Below are 16,825 nucleotides of genomic sequence, written 5' to 3'. Positions count from 1 at the left end.
AGAAGCAGCTAAAGGGTGCTTCGATCATCCTTCTGAATTCTAAATCAGTAGATATAGATGAAATAAACAAGCTGCTGGAAAATCATTTTACCACTTTCCTATTAACGTCAAATGACCTGTTGAGGGGCAACACCCTGCCTCATTCTGGATATTCAAGTACACGACATTTTCAGTCCGCCGGTAACGTAACTAAGGCCGGCCGGAATGGCCGTGCAGTTCTGGGCGCTACAGTCTGGAGCCGAGCGACCGCTACGGTCGCAGGTTCGAATCCTACCTCGGGCATGGATGTGTGTGATGTCCACAGGTTAGTTAGGTTTAATTACTTCTAAGTTCTAGGCCACTGATGACCTCAGAAGTTAAGTCCCATAGTGCTCAGAGCTATTTGAACCATTTCGTAACGAAATTCAGCAACATCATTTTGTAAGCTATGTCCTAAACAGAGACAGCAAAGACGAAAACAGTTGAATGGAATGAATATATTCATGAAAAGAGGATATAAAATGAACATCAAAAAAAGCAAGACAAGGGTATTGGAATGTAATCGAATTAAATCAGCCGATGCTGAGGGAAGAAGCAAACTGAAGCTAAAAGCAGTAGAGGGGTTACGCGATTTCGGCAATAGAAAACTGAAGACAGTCGAAGTAGACAGTGTATAAAATGTAGACTGACAATGACAAGAAAAAATTTTCCGTGGTCGAGGAATTTGTCGTTGTTGCCTTCAGTCCGAAGACTGGTTTGATGCAGCTCTCCATGTTACTCTATCCTGTGCAAGCTTCAAAAAATGATTCAAATCGCTCTAAGTACTATGGGATTTAACATCTGAGGTCATCAGTCCCCTAGACTTAGAACAACGTAAACCTAAATAACCTAAGGACATCACATACATTCACGCCCGAGGCAGGATTCGAACCTGCGACCGTAGCAGCAGCGCGGAAGGTCAGTGTGACAGTAACTGAGGTAACTGCTCCAACCAAACTCTGAGAGAATTTTTTAATATCCTCCGATAGCCTAAGGAGAATTTCAAATGAGTTCGTAATGAAGTTATTTCCAGATTAATTAAAACTTTTAAACTAGATCATGTAAGTTGTATGAGTAAATAATTGTCTGAGTCTGAGTAAGTCCCGGCTAGTTTTAAATTTTTTCCTTTGCACCACCGCTGCGCATCTTCCTGTTGCGATGGGTTATGTTATTTGGTACGGTACGAACATTTCATTTGTACCTGTATTTACTACTGTATTTACTAACACCGATCTTTGGCTTCCAGTAGAGAAAGCATTGCCAAATAAGTTATCAGCTATTATGAATGTATGTTAAATTTGCACAATACAAATAATTACGGCTCTATCTTGGAGTTCCAACGTTTCATTGACTGCATGACCGTAGCTGAGATTTTGTTGTACAGCGTTCATATCTATTTCAGCTACCTTTTAAGCTCACTCCACTGAACATCTATTAGAGACTTCAGGTAGGTACTGAACGATTAACTAGTAGAGGCTTACAGTCTTTAATAGCATCTGTGCATAGTATAGTCCCATGCAGCGTGTACAAATATTACTGTGATTGATACCTCAGAAGGAAATGGTGTCATCTATAACTTTTAGTGCTCCACCGCAGTAAATTAAGGTTAAATGATACATGTTGTGCTTCAGCAGTTATTGAGCAATCTTCTCTTCGTGTAATGAGAGTAGCATATCGTACATAAATAAATTAGTAGATGATAAGTTTGGACAGAATAAATTTATGATGTAGGAGTCACATATTCCCCCAAAAAGCATAGCTAGAAAACTAGTAACCTTAATGTTTATATTCTATGGATGTGTGGCAATCAAACATTTATACAGGGTGTTACAAAAAGGTACCGCCAAACTTTCAGGAAACATTCCTCACACACAAAGAAAGAAAATATGTTATGTGGACATGTGTCCGGAAACGCTTACTTTCCATGTTAGAGCTCATTTTATTACTTCTCGTCAAATCACATTAATCATGTAATGGAAACACACAGCAACATAACGTACCAGCGTGACTTCAAACACTTTGTTACAGGAAATGTTCAAAATGTCCTCCGTTAGCGAGGATACATGCATCCACCCTCCGTCGCATGGAATCCCTGATGCGTTGATGCAGAACTGGAGAATGGCGTATTGTACCACAGCCGTCCACAATACGAGCACAAAGAGTCTCTACATTTGGTACCGGGGTTGCGTAGACAAGAGCTTTCAAATGCCCCCATAAATGAAAGTCAAGAGGGTTCAGATCAGGAGAGCGTGGAGGCCATGGAATTGGTCCGCCTCTACCAATCCATTGGTCTCCGAATCTGTTGTTGAGATGCGTACGAACACTTCGACTGAAATGTGCGGAGCTCCATCGTGCATGAACCACATGTTGTGTCGTACTTGTAAAGGCACATGTTCTAGCAGCACAGGTAGAGTATCCCGTATGAAATCGTAATAACGTGCTCCATTGCGTTGGTGGAAGAACAATGCCTGTCCAATCGTTCACAGAAAATCTGTGTTGATGATGTGATTGCACAGTTGCGTGCGGATTCTTGTCAGCCCACACATGTTGATTGTGAAAATTTACAATTTGATCACGTTGGAATGAAGCCTCATCCGCAAAGAGAACATTTGCACTGAAATGAGGATTGACACATTGTTGGATGAACCATTCGCAGAAGTGTACCCATGGAGGCCAATCAGCTGCTGATAGTGCCTGCACACGCTTTACATGGTACGGAAACAACTGGTTCTCCCGTAGCACTCTCCATACAGTGACGTAGTCAACGTTACCTTGTACAGCAGCAACTTCTCTGACACTGACATTAGGGTTATCGTCAACTGCACGAAGAATTGCCTCGTCCATTGCAGGTGTCCTCGTCGTTCTAGGTCTTCCGCAGTCGCGAGTCATAGGCTGGGATGTTCCGTGCTCTCTAAGACGCCGATCAATTGCTTCGAACGTCTTCCTGTCGGGACACCTTCGTTCTGGAAATCTGTCTCGATACAAACGTACCGCGCCACGGCTATTGCCCCGTGCTAATCGATATATCAAATGGGCATCTGCCAACTCCACATTTGTAAACATTGCACTGACTGCAAAACCACGTTCGTGATGAACACTAACCTGTTGATTCTACGTGCTGATGTGCTTGATGCTAGCTAGTACTGTAGAGCAATGAGTCGCATGTCAACACAAGCAACGAAGTCAACATTACCTTCCTTCACTTGGCCAACTGGCGGTGAATCCAGGCAGTAAAGTACATACTGACGAAACCAAAATGAGCTCTAACACGGAAATTAAGCGTTTCCGGACACATGCCCACATAACATCTCTTCTTTATTTGTGTGTGAGGAATGTTTCCTGAAAGTTTGGCCGTACCTTTTTGTAACACCCTGTATATCAAAAGATAGAGATGGAGGTATACAACACAAAACCAACGCCACATGATCTGTCCAGCAGTTTATCAGAAAATTTTGTGGTAATTAAATTATTTTACTGTAGGGGTAAGGTTTAACTACGTCTGGGAGTATTTTTCCATTCTTCTCTTTTTAGTAACTTACATACCTCATTCGAATAACAAACTGAAAAACTGACTTTTTCCACGATGTATCACCCATACGTGGAGAGGCCTCACTGGCATGAAAATGTACCAAAGTAACTGATCAATAAAATTTTTAATTACGTCTTCATATAGGAGACAAAACAACAAATCCAATGACAGTAATCACAGACCGATTAATTGAATATATAACTTTTCGGAAGGCGTAATGAGCAAGTGTCAGAAGCAATGTCATCCGTCGGATGGTGGAGGTGAATGAAGTTCAATATCGGCTGATCAAATAGTTTGAGAAAGTTACAAGATGGCGTAAACTGTCAAAAGACAGAGTCGTTGCTTTCAGATTGGCAATGCAGACAAGTCAGTGTGGAAGGAGACTGATTTATCGTAGTAGCTACCCTATTGGCGCCGCCACAGAATGGTCAACTTAAGCACCAGAGAGTCTTCCTCCGTCTCTCCAAACAAAAGCTACTGGAATTATTAGCTCTGGCCCCCTGCTGGGAAGCTTGACTGCAAGAACTATTTTCACCGGTGTAGACAACTCACTGTGTTTCCTCAGTGACAGTAAAAATCACGAAGATCTGCTCTCTGAGCCCACTCTCAAGCAAATTTCCGACGGCGGCCATTCGATTGCAGATTCACAACTGTTCTGTCACATGATTAGTGCGGAAGTCACCGCCATGTTTCTCTTCACCTTCATCATCGAACAAGAATCCAGCACATGATACAAAATATTGTTAGCTGAGGAACTCGAAATTTTTCCATTAGTTCTTGAACCGACGTTATTTCACAGGGAATTGCTTGTCAACCAGGAATGTAAGTTAGGTGCAGAAGCCAACGGACAAGTATCACATTTTTATCCCGCTTACTGGAAAGAGCTTAGACTGCTACAGGAGGTTGTGGAAAGTAACAGCTAAGTTAAGGAGTGTGATAAGCGACGAAGACGTACAACTGTGTACCAAAGAGATTATACTCGGGCTGCCGCTGGTGGCTGAGCGGTTCTAGGTGCTTCAGTCTGGAACCGCGCGACCGCTACGGTCGCAGGTTCGAATCCCGCCTTGGGTATGGACGTGTGTGATGTCCTTAGGTTAGTTAGGTTTAAGTAGTTCTAAGTTCTAGGGGACTGATGACCTGAGATGTTAAGCCCCATAGTGCTCAGAGCCATTTGAACCATTTGATTATACTCGAAATTTTCTTTATGATGTAGTTCTGGTTCTTGTCGCTTTTCTGGTGAAAAAAAATAGAAAAGGGACCAATGTGTAAGAGCTACTTTTTTTTTTTTCAGCCTCCAGTCGGTACCGAAATGGAAACCGCAGCGTCTGGAGCATTTAGCTGCAACGTCCAGCTTCTTCTCTAGATGGTCGCCACTCCGAATCGAACATGTCTCGTAGACTCGTACCGCACCAACTTTCTATTACCCTCACCAAAGAAGTCAGCGTCTGGTCTTTCCGCCAGTTCTCTACAATGTTCTGCATCTCCTTTGCCGTTCAAAAATGCTGGCTTCATAGCTAGCGTTTTGTGTTAGCAAACAGTTTAAAAACGGAGGAAGGCACGTCCTGACTGTATGGTGGACAATCAGAGAGTTCTCATCCAAAATGTTACAGGAGCACCTGCGTTGCACGTGCAGTGTACGGCCGAGCATTGCCGATAAGAAGTTACATTTTATGGGCGGGGGAACGTCTCAGCAGGCACTTCACGCTTGACGAGAGACGCTATTGTTCTTGATGCGCTCTCTGTGCACACAGAACTGAAAAGTGTGACACGACGCAATAGATGAACATACTACAGACACTGCACAACTTACTTGCTCAGAGATTTATCGGATTTTCCCTGTGAGTTTAATTTCGTAACCGACTGGAGGTTGGAAGAAAATGGCCTTCATAATAAATGGCATCTAATTGTGCGTCTCTACATGACAACTTCAAAGCAGCATAGCACGGCACTGTGGAAAACATATGTACTGTGTTGCTAATTCTGCCCTCACTTAGGAGGAGTGATTGAACCATTTTGGGTCCTTCGGCAACTGGTGTAACTCATTTTTTGAGGTAATAGCCAACCTACATGTCGCAGGCTGCCTTGCCCCTTAATGACTGCAACATTTCAGGATCAGATACCATTTCAATTTATTTCAGCTGGTATTATAACATGTCGTTGTCTTGTGACTAATACCAAGTTGTTCCAGGTAAACATTATAGTGGTTAATCACAACGTAAAATATACTTACTGATGAAGATTGATTGTTTACAACACCACATGTGTAATGGAACAACATGGACGGTAATAGAAGCTAAATGAAGCAAGATTGTTTTGAATTTAACCGGCGAAGAATTACTGGAGGGAATGTGGGGCTCCTAAACATTTGATTTTTATGTTACACACTTTTTAGTCTTGGTTTAGAGCTTACTTTTACTATTATTAAGTGTTTTTCTAAATGTTTCCCGATTTTTAAGTATAGGTTTGTAACAGTTGTTAACCTTTTTAAATTCGTCAGTAATTATAATTGCCTAGACTTCCGCGCCCAAGACCTTTGGACATGAACGTATTCTGAGTGTCGTGCCGGCTGAAGTGGCCGTGCGGTTCTAGGCGCTACAGTCTGCAGCCGAGCGACCGCTCCGGTCGCAGGTTCGAATCCTGCCTCGGGCATGGATGTGTGTGATGTCCTTAGGTTAGTTAGGTTTAATTAGTTCTAAGGTATAGGTGACTGATGACCTCAGAAGTTAAGTCGCATAGTGCTCAGATCCTTAGTGTCGTGCCGCGTCATAATTTAAAAATAAAAAAAAAAACTCTATAGTGGAAAAACAAACGTTTTGGCCACTTTACAGCGGCCTTCTTCTGGATCTACTAATTGATTAATTGCTAATCAGCCTTATTTTTACAGTGGGTAATGAGTATTACCTTGCTTGTCTTTGCGACATTTTGGAACCTACAACGTGCAGATACCAAATTGTTTGAGATCAAGTGAATTTTTACTGTTTTGTAGTCATTTTTAACCTATTTTCAAGTTTTTGTAAGAAATGAAAAAATTTGGATATTTGTAACAAAACAATCAATCTGTCCCAGCTTGGAATCCTACTGCCCAGTATCATAAAAAAAGACACACCTGAGGAATTTGTAGCTTTTGTTACTTCACCCTTAATTCTAAAACACTCTGAACGACTTCCTACAAATAATCAAAAAACTAGGCAAAAAATTACCCACAAGAGAACACACAGCGCTAATACTGTGTAATGCCATTCCTAGCACTGAGAATTGCCTAAATGATGAAGAGTATGCAACTTCCTTAAGGTATATTGAGATGATGTCACTCATAGATCATTACATCACGTAAAGCTACAAAATTATACCTTCCATCTGCTGTTCCGATTTTCGATAAATGATGTACATACTCAGATTGAAGCAACGAGTGAAGATTTGTACCATGGCCGGGATTCGAATCCCGTGTGTCTGGAATCACATAATTTCGTTGATCTTCGACAAAATTAAGAAGAGGTTATTTAGTACGCGAGTCAAGATGTGACAAGACGCCTGCGTAATCATCAAAGCAGAAATGTATTCTTACAGCCCATTAAATATGAGTGTTGTCATTTCGGAGACAAGAATGTTCACAGCATACTTATTACTTAGATGCAGAAAAAAGGAAAACATTTGTCCCAATATTTAGTCACAAATAATGTTCGTGTCCACGGTAACCTCAACGTGTGAGCCGATGGTTTGAAATGGAAAACAACCCCAAAACTACACAATATCACCTAATACCTAAACTACATACTCCACATACTGAAGACTAACACTATATTCGGCTGTAGATGCCCTCGACGCCTTGCCTCACGTAGAAAATGTTATATCCCACGTCACTGTCCTGCTGTGTCTAGTGGTCGTTTGAAGAGCTCCAATTCCAAACGAGCATTGCACGCAATAACCTTCACAGTGTTTACTCGTGAACTGGCTAAATAGACCTACATTCACTGATACCAGTTGCTTCAATCAGATTCGAAAGCAGTTACCGAGGGACTGCCAAGCGAGAGGTAACCATGAGACAAAGATGAAATAACAAAGGAAAGGGCAACACACTGCGAGTCAGAGAGTGAATTGTCAAAAGCTTTAACGTTACAGGGAACCGAGAAAACTTTGACAGCCGGCCGTGGTGGCCGAGCGGTTCTAGGCGCTACAGTCTGGAACCGCGAGACCGCTACGGTCGCAGGTTCGAATCCTGCCTCGGGCATGGCTGTGTGTGATGTCCTTAGGTTGGTTAGGTTTAAGTAGTTCTAAGTTCTAGGGGACTAATGACCTTAGCAGTTAAGTCCCATAGTTCTCAGAGCCAAACCTTAACAGAAAAATGCAAAGGCACTTTATAAATCAGTGGTTTTTGCGACTGAAAATTGTTTTGTGGCCATTTGTTATGCATTTTCAATGTTATTGTAAAAATGAATATACAAATCTTTGATATTTGTAACAAAACCTCAGTCACTCCGTCCCAGCCTTCAATCCCACTGCTCAGTACCATCAAGAACGAAAAGATACAGTTGACATATTTGTAGCTTTTCTTACTTCACTCTTAATTCTAAATCACTGTAAATGACTTCCTACATAGGTTGCTCTCAGCAGATTGGACAGCAGGCTGGCACCGATAACAATAATTCAGGTTTACGTTTCGTCATCGCAAGAAGAAGATGAAGAGATAGGAAAGTACGTGAGGATATTGAGCATCTAATTCAGCATGTAAAGGCAACTGATAATCTAATGGTCATGGGGGCTTTGAATGCATTGGTAGAGGAAGGAGTAGAAGAACGACTTACGGGAAAATATGGGCATGGTAACAATGAGAGAGGATGTGACTAATTGAATTGTGCAACAATTTTCAGCTAGTAGCAGAGAAAGCTCTTTTACAGAATCACGGAAGGAAGAGATATACTTGAAAAGGCTCGGAGCCACGGGAAGAATCCAGCTGGAATGCACTGTGGCCCAAGAGAGACTCCAAAATCAGGTGCTGGAATGTGAGGCATACCCAGGAATAGAAATAGTCCCAGACCACAATTTAGTAATGGTGCAGAATAAAGTACAGTTTGAAAGAATCGTTCGACAGGGCCAGTGTGAAAAGAAGTGGGATGCTGAATCACTGATAAGTGATGGGATGCGTTTGAAGTTCACTAAAGTTGTGGATAATGCGATGAGGAATACCACAGTAGGCAAAGTAGTTGAAGAGTCGTGAACATCTCTAAAATAGCAATCACAGGTACAGGACGAACAAACATAGATATAAAGAAGATAACTGCAAAGAAACGTTGAGCAACAGGAGAAATATTGCAACCGTCGGCGCACGAAGAAAATACAGATATGGTCAGGGGAAGATAGGAATACAGAAATATAAATCTCTTAGGAATTAAATGAATAGTAAATTCAGGGAATGCAAGGCGAAATGGTCAAGGAAAAGTCTGAAGAAATGGAGAAAGGAATGATCGTCGGAAGGACCGAGTCAGCATTTATACCTTCGGAGAAATGTGAAATGAATAACAAAAGGCGGCAACATTAAGAGTGTAATGGGAAAACCATTGTTAAACGCGAAGGAGAGAGCGATTAACTAGAAAGAGTACTCCCGAGGTCTCCATCTCTGATGAAGTGATAGAAGAACGAATTGGAGTTTATATGGACTTGAGGACATCAAGTACACCAGTGAGAATTTAAAATGGCTGAGGGAAACTTGAGGCCAAATAAAGTAGAAGGAATAGATAATACTCCATTGGAATTTTTAAGGTCAGTGGGTTTGGTGACAACCGAACGACTGTACAAGTTCGTGTGTAGAATGTATAAGAATGGCGATATTCCATCAAACGTTCGGAAAAATATAATCCACGTAATTCCTGCTGATAAGTTCAAGAACTGTCGCATGATCTGCGTGTCAGCTCAAGCAGCGAAGTTATGACAAGAATAACGTACAAAAACTTGAAAAAGAATTGGGAATCTTTTAGATAACGATCAGTTAGGCTTTAGAAAAGGTGAAGGCGGGCACTATACAAAATGTATAAGAACCGTGATGGGAAAATAAGACTGGAAGACCAAGGTCGAAGTAAACAGGGATGAGGTCTGTCACGCATGTTGTTCAACCGATACATCTTGAGGCAATTGCGGAAATATAAGAAAGATTCAAGAATTGAATCAGAAATCAAGCTGAAAGGACATCAATGATAATATTAGCTGAAGGCATTGCTGTCCTCCGTGAAGTTGAAGAAGAATTTCAGGATGTATTAAATCGAATGAACAGTGTAATGAGCCGGCCGGAGTGACCGACCGGTTCTAGGCGCTACAGTCTGGAACCGCGTGACTGCTACGGTCGCAGGTTCGAATCCTGCCTCGGACATGGATGTGTGTGCTGTCCTTAGTTTTGATCAGTGTAATGAGTTTAAAACATGGACTAAGAATAAATCGAAGAAAGATGAAAGTAATGAGAAGTAGCTGAACTGTGAAACGGAGAAACGTGACGTAAAAAATTGGTCACCATTAAGTAGACGAAGTTAATACTGCTATGTTAGAGTCAAAACAACCCATGATGAAGGAAGCCAGGAAGATATATAAAAAAAAAAACTAGCACAAGCAATAAGAGCGTTCGTAGCCAGCAGAAGACTATTAGTGTCAATCATAGACACTATTACGAGGAAGAAATTTCTCAGAATGAAGGTTTGGAACTCAGCATTGAAAACTGATGTGTGACGGACTGTAGGGCAAATGGAACAGAAGACAATCCAAGCATCTGATCTACGGTGCTCCAGATTAACGCTGAGAAGTATTTGGACTGATAAGATAGCGAACGAGGAGGTTCTCTGCAGAATAGACGAAGAAAGCAATATAAGGAAAACACAGATAAGAAGATGGGATAGGATGACAGGACACGTGTTAAGGCATGAGCGGAAAACTTCCATGGTACTAGAGGCAGCTGTGCGGGGTAGAAACTGGAGAGGAAGGCAGAAATTCGAATACGTCCAACAGATAATTGAGGACGTTGGGTGCAAGACCTAGTCTGAGATGAAGAGTTTGGCACAGGGGAGGTATTCCTGGCGGCCGCATCAAACCAGTCAGAAGACCAGAGAAACGAAGAAATAATTGACAAGATGTGATACTCGTTATCGGTCCTTATCGGTTAGGTTCTTTTTACAACCACTGATGTCACGCTGCTTTCCATGCCCACGAATAGTACATCTTTCCTCAACTGCCACTTAGAATTTTCGCTTTGATATGCTAACAAATCGGACAACCTCATTCACGGTGTGGTCACGCGAATGTCCTGTCGTTCACCAGTTCTGTCACGTCTCCACATCGACACATTTCAGTGCATTGATTTCCTATACTGCACATACGTTCCACTGCTATTCCATGACTTTCGTCAGTAGTGGAGGGTGACAAGAGCACCTGTTACCATTTCTGCTCCATCTACAGCGCTCCAGAGACCGGTGTGGCCTTTTGAGAATGTGGCAATATTTTGCCTGCTGAGCTTACGACTTCCGTGTGGAGTGTTACCGAGATAAAACTGCAGAGCGTTTAGTGACGGTCCACAGCTGGTATCGATCGCAGCGCGGCGCTGAGTTACCGACGGCCAGACACTGCCCGCGCTCGTCCCGTCCCACCGTGAGTCGGCAACCCGCGATACTCCGCCAATGAGTTTGCTTCGCCGAACAGCGGTAACTCTGCTTACTGGCACGCTCAGAGCTGCAACAATCAGCGTTCCCTTGTGCGAGGGTAAGGAGCCAAAGTAAATAGACTTGTTGCTGCGAGCTCTACGCATCTTTCTCTCTCCTTTACGGATGCACCAATATTTCTGCACTCTAATATGTAACACATCAACACAAGTGCCACTACATGTTCTTGCCTGGGTTGAGTATGACATAAATATTTTTAAATCTGCACACAGCTTTTCATGGTGTTTACCAAAAAATGCTAGACATTAGCTTCAAGAGGTGTAGCTAAGGCTGGTTTTGATCATTGCTAGCAGACTGGGAACTAAGGGCAGACGTGACACTGACTTGAGATAACGGTTCACTTACGTATAGTCAGACATTTACTACAACCAAAATACATTAATATTTTACGAAACTGATTCATTTTTAAGTCACCGGTACTATTTATTAGTGCCTAGAGCTTTGCTCTACCAAAACTACTGTTCTGTACTTTTGGTACAGTACTTAAATGACGTAGTAAATAGCAGAATTACCTGTAGGGTTGGTGGCACTGCTAGGGAAAGAAACATAACTGATTGTCAAATTACCTTTCATTAGGACTGCGGCATGCACTCAACAACTGTGATATGACTTCGAAAATGGAGTACACCATTCAGTCGTCTTTTCCTTACTAGCTTTACTGAAGCAAATCTAGATTTCGTCTATTAACTAGCCATTATCAGTGCAGTAATTTCATTCAAGGCTTAAATCTTACAGGAGTTCGAACAACGGGGAATCGACGTACTAGTACTTGTGTTAAATGTATGGATTAATGCATTGATAATGGCTAGTTACTAGCCGAAATCTAGATTTGCTTTAATAAAGCTAGAAAGGAAACGACGACTGATTGCTGCTCTCCGTCATTTTGAAATAAATGGATGTGTGAGAGAGAAACTGGTAGCAGACGACTTCTTTTTGTCATTTGTTTGTTTTGCACATAAACGGAACCGCACATCGTTCAGTGTTAGCCCGTTGTGTGTTTTATATCCCTAAAAACATAAATCACATTTTATAAATAGGAAAAATTAACTGATCGCGGAACTTAAGCGCTTTTATGTAACCAAAGCAATTACTTTTGATGCGAGTACTGTTTCGATGTACAAACATAAAAAATTATATAAATGTTTTTGTTATATTTTTCTCAGTAGAATATTCTTCAGCATCATCAATGGCAAGGTTTTCATTGATAACTACGAAAGTTGTTTATGGACAACAGAACATGTTTCCTATAAGCTCGACGAAGTACTGAGGCGGTCTGATTGCTCCTGTTTACTTTTATTTATTTTACGTAGTTTTTTTTTAATAAATTCATTTATAGTGCTGTGTGATAAATATGTATAGAGTTTTTATTTTTCTATAACACCTCTCTGTTTCACTTTACAAATCAACAATTGTCGAATAAAATCTGAATTAAACATAGACAAGTTTAACTTTGTTACAAATACGTTTTACTTTTAAGTTACAGACTGGAGGATAACTATGGAGAACAAAAGTACAAAAGTATTCCATATATTACGCGGCCCTTTATGTATCCTCGCTCAGTTTCTAGACCGTCCGCTGTTTCAAGGGAATCCAGTAACACACTGATCGCATACGCTGACAAAACGATCGAAATAAGGTAATTCCTGATACGTAATGGGAATGTGGTTATGTTCTTAAGTGACCAAGGCTACTAGGAACACTACCGCAGTTTTCGCTAAGTTATGATAGTCTACGATATCCTACGGCAGTCTTACAACGCTGTTACTGACACATGCAAATTTGTGCCGGACCAGGAGTCGGAACGACATCTCCCTCTTATAGCGAGCGGTCTTCTGAATCACTTCAGTTATCGATGCACGCTCCCTGGACCGATCCAGACTTTCAGATGCCACACTGCCATAACCTCTAACGCCCGCACATTGTGTTAGCCCCGCAACAAAGAGAGGCAAATTTTACTATCGTTGTTTTCAGGCGTTGAGGCATCTAAGACATATTTCATTTTACAATGTCTGTCTTTTACAGTGTCTATAGGTTATCATACAATGTCCTTCAGATATACAAAGTGTTTTAGGAAAGTTTTGCAAAACAACTTTATTTATTTAATTTTTTCGGAATAATTCCCGTCACATTGAATACAACTCTCCATCCTTCGAAACCAACCCCTAAACCAGTTCTCCCAAGCTTCTGTAAGGAGTGAGGCACATTTGTTCTCCCAAGCCCTCAGGAGTCCTCATCATTTGAAAACAGTACTCCTTTCAGCTTCATTTTCATATGCGGGAACAATGCAGAGTCACAAGGAGCAGTGTCTGGACTGTAAGGAGAGTGCTCAAGAAGTTTCAGTCCTGTGCCCTACAAATATTCGATGCTTGCTTTGGCGCTGTGAGCTGGACCGTTGTCATGATGAAGGAACCAAGGCTCAATTCTTGACTCCGGTCTCAGAATCTTCAATGACTTGATGACTTTGGGCAGGCACATCTTTTAGCTGCGACTCTCCAAAACAATACGCTTCACAATTCCACACGATTTGGAGAAAAAGCAACTATCATTTTTTTCTTTACTGATCGGGATTTTCTGACAGCTACGTGTGTGTCGTCATCTCCTAAGACCCTAACTATGTTTTGAGTCTTAGTCGACACGTCATAATAGTATAGCCAAGTCTGGTCACCTGTCTCGATGTTATTCACGTACTAGGATTCTCCTTTAAGAAAAACTTCTTTAACATCTGCCGATACCAAATCAGGCGTCATCTGCTCTTCCGCCAATCTATGCGGCACCCAGAGACAAGAAAGTTTCTCTACTTCCAAATGATCATGCAGAATCGAACGAACTCCTGGTTCATTTATCCCTAAGGTACCCTCTATGTGCTTATAGTCCAGTCGCCTGTCTGCGTCCAGCATTTTCCTCACAGCATCAATGTTTTCCTCCGTAACGGATGATCGTGGCCTTCCTGACCCCTCAGCGTCCTCCAGAGAGAATTTCCTTTTTGGAATTCTCTGTACCATCTGAATATAACTGTACGATGTGGACACATATGAAAGAGTGCAAGAGTTATTTCTTCAAAGCGCTGGTCTACGTTTAATCCACGAGTGAATTTGTACTCCAAAACCGTACGAATCTCACTTCGTGACCACGATACAATATCAAGCACTTCAATCTGATGCTGCTAGTGAGTGACTGCGACCACAGACTTGGCACAGTGGCTAAAATGCAGGTCTGAAGTATTCTCAGCAGAAACTATCAGCCTCCTCCGACGTATTGCTGCGTCGCATTGCAAAACTATCCCGGTACCCTTTGTACGTGTAATTCCTTCATGAAAGAAATGTTTGCATTTTTTTCTGGACCCGTGATTGCACCCAGGCGTGCCCCTCTTCATCCGGAGGAAATCGACGGCAACGAATGTATTCCTTTGGGGCTCCAAAAACATGAAATGGTGTGGGGAGGGACTTGAACTGTATGTAACATATATAAGGGCATCCCAGTTAAACGTCTGCAGCGTAGTGGAAAAAACCTGGGCAGGTATTATTCTGCAACGGATGCCGTTCGTCAACATTCCTGGGCGCCTTGACATGCTAGTGTGCTTTAATATCTGCGAGGCATCAACGTAACCCTCTGCGCTAATTATGGCGCCGTGTTCCAGAAAATCAATGAGCAGTGGGTTGATGGACGGCATCATTGTGTTACAAGGTAATGCCCGCACTCATGTTGGCAAGGTTGTTTGCACTACATTGCAGAATCTTCGCTGGGAAGCCCACACCCATCCTCCATACAGTCATGATCTCTTTCTATGCGATTCCGATATTTTTTGGAGCCCTGAAGGAAGACATTCTTAGCCCTTAATTTTCTTTGCGCGCTTGGACGCACTCATGAAGCCGTAGACAACGGCAAAAAATCATTCCATGGAGGCATCGAGCGTCTTGTCTCTCAGTGGATATATTTATTAACAACTATGGCGATTACTTTTGAAATAATTAGCAGTTTACTTAAGTTTTCCTTCTGCCTCCGTTTCGATTGACTGCCGATTAGACTTCTGCACTACAGTCATGCAATTTATGTGGCACAAATCTACAGGTGCAAAGCGTTTTGTATGTTAAAATTTCGTGACAATGGGCAAGGTTGATTTTTAGAATCTTTTTAATTCATTGATCCACATTTTTGTTGCAAACTGTCAAGTTAAGTATTAGTTTCGTAAATAAAACCCGCGTCTTCTGCTCATGATGGCCATGCAGACAAACTTGTTATCAAAATAAGTGTTTTCTTCGTTTGTAGTTTGGGGAAATTGTAAGCCTTGACGGAAGATTATATTCCTCAAAATTTCACATGGCATATGCTGCATGTGGGGAAATTAATTTCACTAGCTTTGCAGTACCTGCACTGAAATCATATAACATGACATTAACCGCCGCCTTCCTCACTGTAAACCGTCAAATTGAGGAATTTCAGATGAAATTTAAATGAATGCTTTAAATATAGATACCCTGAGAGGTGAAATTAGAAAGTTTCTAGAGATAACGTAAATAAAAACCAAACGCGTTAGCCTATATCCTCCAAGAGTCCATATAAGACGAGCAGGACAAGCGTTGTGTTACCTAGCTGCTACTAGCACAGGAAAGAACTGGCAGTATCATTGTAAATATTTGGCCACCCTACGATAGCGCATTTACTTCGTATGTGGTCCTGAACTCGTCCACTATATTCACTTTGCATTACTTTCCCACTTCCGTGGTTATGCTACATAATCCTCATGTAAGATGGTTTAAATTTAGTGGAATACCTTGAGTGTCATTTTCGATCAGCGTAAGTTCTCCATTGGTCCATATGTAGACTTCATAATATGTAGAGTGTTTGCGTTGCAATGGAGCTTGTGCTGCAATTCATTCACACTAAATCACACAACGATTGTAATACATATTATACCACTCTTACTGTGGCTTGACGAAAACATACGAATTCCTGACTAATAAATTGCATGTAGAATCTCTTCTAAAGGGAAAATAAACTAGATATAATACATTTATAACAACATTAAACAACTTGGTTAACTATCCAGACTGGATCACAAACTACGAAATTAATTCAGAGCCATATTCCTGTCTTGCATATTATATTCGAGTATAATCACTTTTCCGGAAACTAGAAATCTACTCTGTAGGAATCAGCATGGGTTTTGAAAAAGACGATCGTGTGAAACCCAGCTCGCGCTATTCGTCCATGAGACTCAGAGGGCCATAGACACGGGTTCCCAGATTCATGCCGTATTTCTTGACTACCGCAAGGCGTTCGATACAGTTCCCCACAGTCGTTTAATGAACAAAGTAAGACCATATGGACTATCAAACCAATTGTGTGATTGGATTGAAGAGTTCCTAGATAACAGAACGCAGCATGTCATTCTCAATGGAGAGAAGACTTCCGAAGTAAGAGTGATTTCAGGTGTGCCGCAGGGGAGTGACGTAGGACCGTTGCTATTCACAACATACATAAATGACCTTGTGGATGACATCGGAAGCTCACTGAGACTTTTTGCGGATGATGCTGTGGTGTATCGAGAGGTTTTAACAATGGAAAATTGTACTGAAATGCAGGA

This window comes from Schistocerca piceifrons, chromosome 4, assembly GCF_021461385.2.
Source record: "Schistocerca piceifrons isolate TAMUIC-IGC-003096 chromosome 4, iqSchPice1.1, whole genome shotgun sequence".
Classification (NCBI taxonomy): domain Eukaryota; kingdom Metazoa; phylum Arthropoda; class Insecta; order Orthoptera; family Acrididae; genus Schistocerca; species Schistocerca piceifrons.
Note: the sequence above shows the minus strand (reverse complement) of the source record.